The following is a 6,281-nucleotide window of genomic DNA, read 5'->3' as shown; positions in this document are numbered from 1 at the left end:
CATTACATTAGCTTGCTAGCTAGCTGTTAGCCTGTACCAGTCTTCATATTCCCATTACATTAGCTTGCTAGCTAGCTGTTAGCCTGAACCAGTCATTACATTAGCTTGCTAGCTAGCTGTTAGCCTGAACCAGTCATTACATTAGCTTGCTAGCTAGCTGTTAGCCTGTACCAGTCTTCATATTCCCATTACATTAGCTTGCTAGCTAGCTGTTAGCCTGAACCAGTCATTACATTAGCTTGCTTGCTACCTGTTAGCCTGAACACTTCAGCAGGGTGGGTCCAGTACCTACCCTTCAGCAGGGTCCAGTGCCAGGGCTCGAGGGCTGTCAGATCTTTCCAGACTAGGACCTGTCTGTGTTGTCCATCCAGCTTGGCCACCTCGATACGATTGGTCCCCGTGTCCGCCCAGTACAGATTCTTCCCCAGCCAGTCCACCGCCATGCCTTCTGGGTAGTCCAGGCCAAACTCCACCACGTGTTCTAGAGCGCTGCCGTTCATAAACGCACGACTGATTGTCTGGAGAGGAGAGGAGGAGAGGTGGGGAGGAAGAGGAGAGGAGAGAAGAGGAGAGGAGAGGAGGGAGAGGAGAGGAGAGAGGGAGAGGAGAGAGGAAGAGGAGAGAGGAAGAGGGGAGATAGGAAGAGGGGAGATGGAGAGGGAGATAGGAAGAGGGAGAGAGGAGAGGAAGAGGAGGGAGAGGAGAGGAGAGGAGAGGAGAGGAGAGGAGAGGAGAGGAGAGGAGAGGAGAGGGAGAGGAGAGGAGAGGAGAGGAGAGGAGAGGAGAGGAGAGGAGAGGAGAGAGAGGAGAGGAGAGGAGAGAGGGAGAGGGAGGAGGAGAGCCAGAGAGGAGAGGAGAGGAGAGGAGAGGAGAGGAGAGGAGAGGAGAGAGAGGAAGAGGGGTTACTATTGGCTTCATTTGAGGAATGATGAAGTGGACAAAACAGGCATAACATTAACAATCATTATATATGTCACATCCACAACTACTCTGCTATCAACACCAAACCCTGAGAGATACAGAGCATCTCTAAGAAACAGTCACAGACATATGATGTTCTCAACCTCCAGACTCAAATGATTCCTATACTGGAGGAGGAGGAGAGAGGGGGAGGAGGGAGGGAGGAGGTGGGAAGGAGAGAGAGGAGGAGGAGGGAGGAGGTGGGGAGAGAGGAGAAGGGAGAAGGAGGGAGGAGGAGGGAGGGAGGAGGTGGGTCGAAGAAGACCTCTTATACCTCAGAGCCTGGTGAAGACTCACAGCTCATTTAAACAGCAGCCAGGCAGAGAGGAGAGAGGAGAGGCAGAGAGGAGAGGAGAGGCAGAGAGGAGAGGCAGAGAGGAGAGGCAGAGAGGAGAGGCAGAAAGGAGAGGAGAGGAGAGGCAGAGAGGAGAGGCAGAGAGGAGAGGCAGAGAGGAGAGGCAGAGAGGAGAGGCAGAGAGGAGAGGAGAGGGAGTCTGGGACGGTAGAAATGCTGTTTGTTAATAATTTACACCTGATTATGTAACTCCTCCCCCCTCCCTCCCTCAACCAATCATTAGACACAACGTCATAACAATCTGTTGGACCATACAAAAAACTCCTCCCTCCCTCCACCAATCATCAGCTCTCTTCCAGAAGATTACGTACATCAGCCAATCAGGCTGGTGACCGGGAGGTAACCTGGGCTTTATCAGCCTGCTACCCTCAACTGATGGGCTGAAGGTAACCTGGGCTTTATCAGCCTGCTACCCTCAACTGATGGGCTGAAGGTAACCTGGGCTTTATCAGCCTGCTACCCTCAACTGATGGGCTGAAGGTAACCTGGGCTTTATCAGCCTGCTACCCTCAACTGATGGGCTGAAGGTAACCTGGGCTTTATCAGCCTGCTACCCTCAACTGATGGGCTGAAGGTAACCTGGGCTTTATCAGCCTGCTACCATCAACTGATGGGCTGAAGGTAACCTGGGCTTTATCAGCCTGCTACCCTCAACTGATGGGCTGAAGGTAACCTAGGCTTTATCAGCCTGCTACCCTCAACTGATGGGCTGAAGGTAACCTGGGCTTTATCAGCCTGCTACCCTCAACTGATGGGCTGAAGGTAACCTGGGCTTTATCAGCCTGCTACCCTCAACTGATGGGCTGAAGGTAACCTGGGCTTTATCAGCCTGCTACCCTCAACTGATGGGCTGAAGGTAACCTGGGCTTTATCAGCCTGCTGCATCAACTGATGGGCTGAAGGTAACCTGGGCTTTATCAGCCTGCTACCCTCAACTGATGGGCTGAAGGTAACCTGGGCTTTATCAGCCTGCTGCATCAACTGATGGGCTGAAGGTAACCTGGGCTTTATCAGCCTGCTACATCAACTGATGGGCTGAAGGTAACCTGGGCTTTATCAGCCTGCTACCCTCAACTGATGGGCTGAAGGTAACCTGGGCTTTATCAGCCTGCTACCCTCAACTGATGGGCTGAAGGTAACCTGGGCTTTATCAGCCTGCTACCCTCAACTGATGGGCTGAAGGTAACCTGGGCTTTATCAGCCTGCTACCCTCAACTGATGGGCTGAAGGTAACCTGGGCTTTATCAGCCTGCTACCCTCAACTGATGGGCTGAAGGTAACCTGGGCTTTATCAGCCTGCTGCATCAACTGATGGGCTGAAGGTAACCTGGGCTTTATCAGCCTGCTACCCTCAACTGATGGGCTGAAGGTAACCTGGGCTTTATCAGCCTGCTACCCTCAACTGATGGGCTGAAGGTAACCTGGGCTCTATCAGCCTGCTACCCTCAACTGATGGGCTGAAGGTAACCTGGGCTTTATCAGCCTGCTACATCAACTGATGGGCTGAAGGTAACCTGGGCTTTATCAGCCTGCTACCCTCAACTGATGGGCTGAAGGTAACCTGGGCTTTATCAGCCTGCTACCATCAACTGATGGGCTGAAGGTAACCTGGGCTTTATCAGCCTGCTACCCTCAACTGATGGGCTGAAGGTAACCTGGGCTTTATCAGCCTGCTACCCTCAACTGATGGGCTGAAGGTAACCTGGGCTTTATCAGCCTCCTACCCTCAACTGATGGGCTGAAGGTAACCTGGGCTTTATCATTTGTGTTTTACTGTGTGTGTGTTAATTTATTTCATCCACCTCCTCACCCTTCCATCTCCTCCCCCTCCACCTCACCCCTCCTCCCCCTCCTCCACCTCCTCACCCCTCCACCCCCTCCTCCACCTCCTCACCCCTCCCCCTCCTCCCCCCTCCCTCCATCTCCTCCCCTCCACCATCTCCTCCCCTCCTCCCCCTCCTCCCCTCCCCCTCCACCTCCTCCATCTCCTCACCCCTCCACCTCCTCCTAGACAGCATTAGTAACTTTCTTCACTAAAACAGAACGGTTTCCACTCTGCTCCTCTGAAAGGCCATCATACTCAGCTACGCTGTCGTCTCCGAGCCAGAGAGAGAGAGAGAGAGAGAGAGAGAGAGAGAGAGACAGAGAGAAGAGAGAGAGAGAGAGAGAGAGAGAGAGAGCGAGAGAGAGCGAGAGAGAGCGAGAGAGCGAGAGAGAGCGAGAGAGAGCGAGAGAGAGCGAGAGAGAGACAGAGAGAGAGAGAGAGAGAGAGAGAGAGAGCCGAGAGAGAGAGAGAGAGACAGAGACAGAGAGAGAGAGAGAGAGAGAGACAGAGAGAGATAGAGAGAGAGAGACAGAGACAGAGAGAGAGAGAGAGAGACAAGAGACGATAGAGAGCGAGAAGCCAAGAGAGAGCGAGAGATGCGAGAAGCGACGAGAGCGAGAGAGAGCGCGAAGAAGCGCAGAGAGACAGAGAGACAGAGACAGAGAGACAGAGAGACAGAGAGACAGAGACAGAGAGACAGAGAGACAGAGAGACAGAGAGACAGAGAGACAGAGACAGAGAGACAGAGAGACAGAGAGACAGAGAGACAGAGAGACAGAGAGACAGAGAGACAGAGACAGAGAGACAGAGAGACAGAGAGACAGAGAGACAGAGAGAGACAGAGAGAGACAGAGAGACAGAGAGACAGAGAGACAGAGAGAGAGAGAGAGAGAGAGAGAGAGAGAGAGAGAGACAGAGAGAGACCTCCTCACCTTCAATGTGATGTCTGTCCAGTAGATGCGGTTGTCTGTGATGTCGAAGTCGAGTGCGGACGCCTCTTTAACCCCGGTCAGCGGGATGGCCACGTTGTTGTTGTTCGTTTCCAAGGAGATGCGTCTGATGTCTGTGTGGCGGGAGAACAGGAGAAAGGCTTCTGGGACGATGCAGGTGGACAGGTCGGCTATCAGCTCCAGCCCAATGGGACAGGCGCACTGGACGCCCACTGGCTTATACAGGCAGAGGTGGCTGCACCCACCATTAGACTCCGCACACAGGTTGGTACCTGGGGAGGGGGAGAGAGGAGGAGAGAGAGAGGCAGTAGGAGGGGAGAAGGGGAGGAGAGGAGAGAGGAGGAGGAGAGAGAGGGGAGGAGAGAGGAGGAGAGAGAGGAGAGAGAGAAGGAGAGGCAGTAGAGGGGAGAGGAGAGAGAAGGGGAGGAAGTAGGAGGGAACAGGAGGAGAGGGGGAGAGAAGGGGAGGAGAGAGAGAAGGGGAGGCAGTAGGAGGGGAGGGAGGAGAGAGAGAGGAGAGGTAGTAGGAGGGGAGGCAGTAGGAGGGAACAGGAGGAGAGAGAGAGGGGAGGCAGTAGCAGGGAAGGGGAGGATAAAAAGTTAATTCTTGTTGGGGTGTAGGGGGCAGTGTTTTCACGGCCGAATGAAAAACGTACCCAAATTAAACTGGTTACTACTAGAATATGCATATTATTAGTAGATTTGGATAGAAAACACTCTGACGTTTCTAAAACTGTTTGAATGGTGTCTGTGAGTATAACAGAACTCATATGGCAGGCAAAAACCCTGAGAAAAATCCAACCAGGAAGTGGAAAGTCAGAATTGTAGTTCTTCTTTTGATTCTCTATCGAAACTACAGTTTCTGTGGGGTCACGTTGCACTTCCTAAGGCTTCCATTGGCTGTCAACAGCCTTCAGAAAGTTCTATCAGCATTCTCCTGTCACTGGGCAGAGAATAGGAGCTCAGTCACTGAGTGGACTGCCTGGCGACAAAAGGGATTGGATATGCGCGGTCCCGAGAGCGCGCCGTTCCTTCTTTTTCTTCTTAAATGAATACGCTATTGTCCGGGTTGGAATATTATCGCAATTTTACGTTAAAAATACCATAAAGATTGATTTTAAACAGCGTTTGACATGCTTCTAAGAACGGTAATGGAACATTTAGACTTTTCGTCTCTGGTTCCGTGCTCGCGCGTTATGCCTTTTGATAGTGCTCTGAAGGCACGAACAAAACGGAGGTATTTGGACATAAATTATTAGATTATTTCGAACAAAAACAACATTTCTTGTGGAAGTAGCAGTCCTGGGAGTGCATTCTGACGAAGATCAGCAAAGGTAAGAGAATATTTGTAATACTAATTCTGAGTTTAGGTTGCGCCGAACTTGGCGGGTGTCTGTATAGGTCACTGTGATGGCTGAGCTCTGTACTCAGAATATTACAAAATGTGCTTTCTCCGTAAAGCTATTTTAAAATCTGACACAGCGGTTGCATCCAGGAGTAGTCCATCTATAATTCTTTAAATAATTGTTATATATTTTGTCAACGTTTATGATGAGTATTTTTGTAAATTGATGTGCACATTCACCGGAGGTTTTGGTGGGAATACATTTTCTGAACATCACGCGCCAATGTAAAATGCTGTTTCTGGATATAAATATTAACTTTATCGAACAAAACATACATGTATTGTGTAACATGATGTCCTAGGAGTGTCATCTGATGAAGATCGTCAAAGGTTAGTGCTGCATTTAGCTGTGGTTTGGGTTTTATTGACACATGTCCTCGCTTGGAAAATGGCTGTGTGATTATTTGTGTCTATGTACTCTCCTAACATAATCTAATGTTTTGCTTTCGCTGTAAAGCCTTTTTGAAATCGGACAATGTGGTTACATCAAGGAGACGTGTATCTTTAAAATGGTGTAAAATAGTCGTATGTTTGAGAAAGTTGAATTATGACATTTTGTTGTTTTGAATTTGCCGCCCTGATATTTCACTGGCTGTGTCCCGCAGGCGGGACGCTAGCGTCCCACGTAGCCCTGAGAAGATAATCACCATCTCAGGAGCAGCAGAGATGAGATGAGGGGAGCAGCAGAGATGAGGGGAGGGGAGCAGCAGAGATGAGGGGAGCAGCAGAGATGAGATGAGGGGAGCAGCAGAGATGAGATGAGAGGAGCAGCAGAAATGAGGGGAGC

At 50.7% G+C, this 6,281-nt stretch overlaps 1 pseudogene; it reads right to left on the bottom strand.

The window, feature by feature from the left end:
* Window positions 1-212: 212 nt before the first annotated feature.
* Window positions 213-6,281, bottom strand: part of LOC106598402 (low-density lipoprotein receptor-related protein 6-like) — a 58,701-nt pseudogene continuing 52,632 nt past the window's right edge.

Source organism: Salmo salar, unplaced genomic scaffold, assembly GCF_905237065.1.
Source record: "Salmo salar unplaced genomic scaffold, Ssal_v3.1, whole genome shotgun sequence".
NCBI lineage: Eukaryota > Metazoa > Chordata > Actinopteri > Salmoniformes > Salmonidae > Salmo > Salmo salar.
Note: the sequence above shows the minus strand (reverse complement) of the source record. Positions and strands in the feature narration are given on the sequence as shown.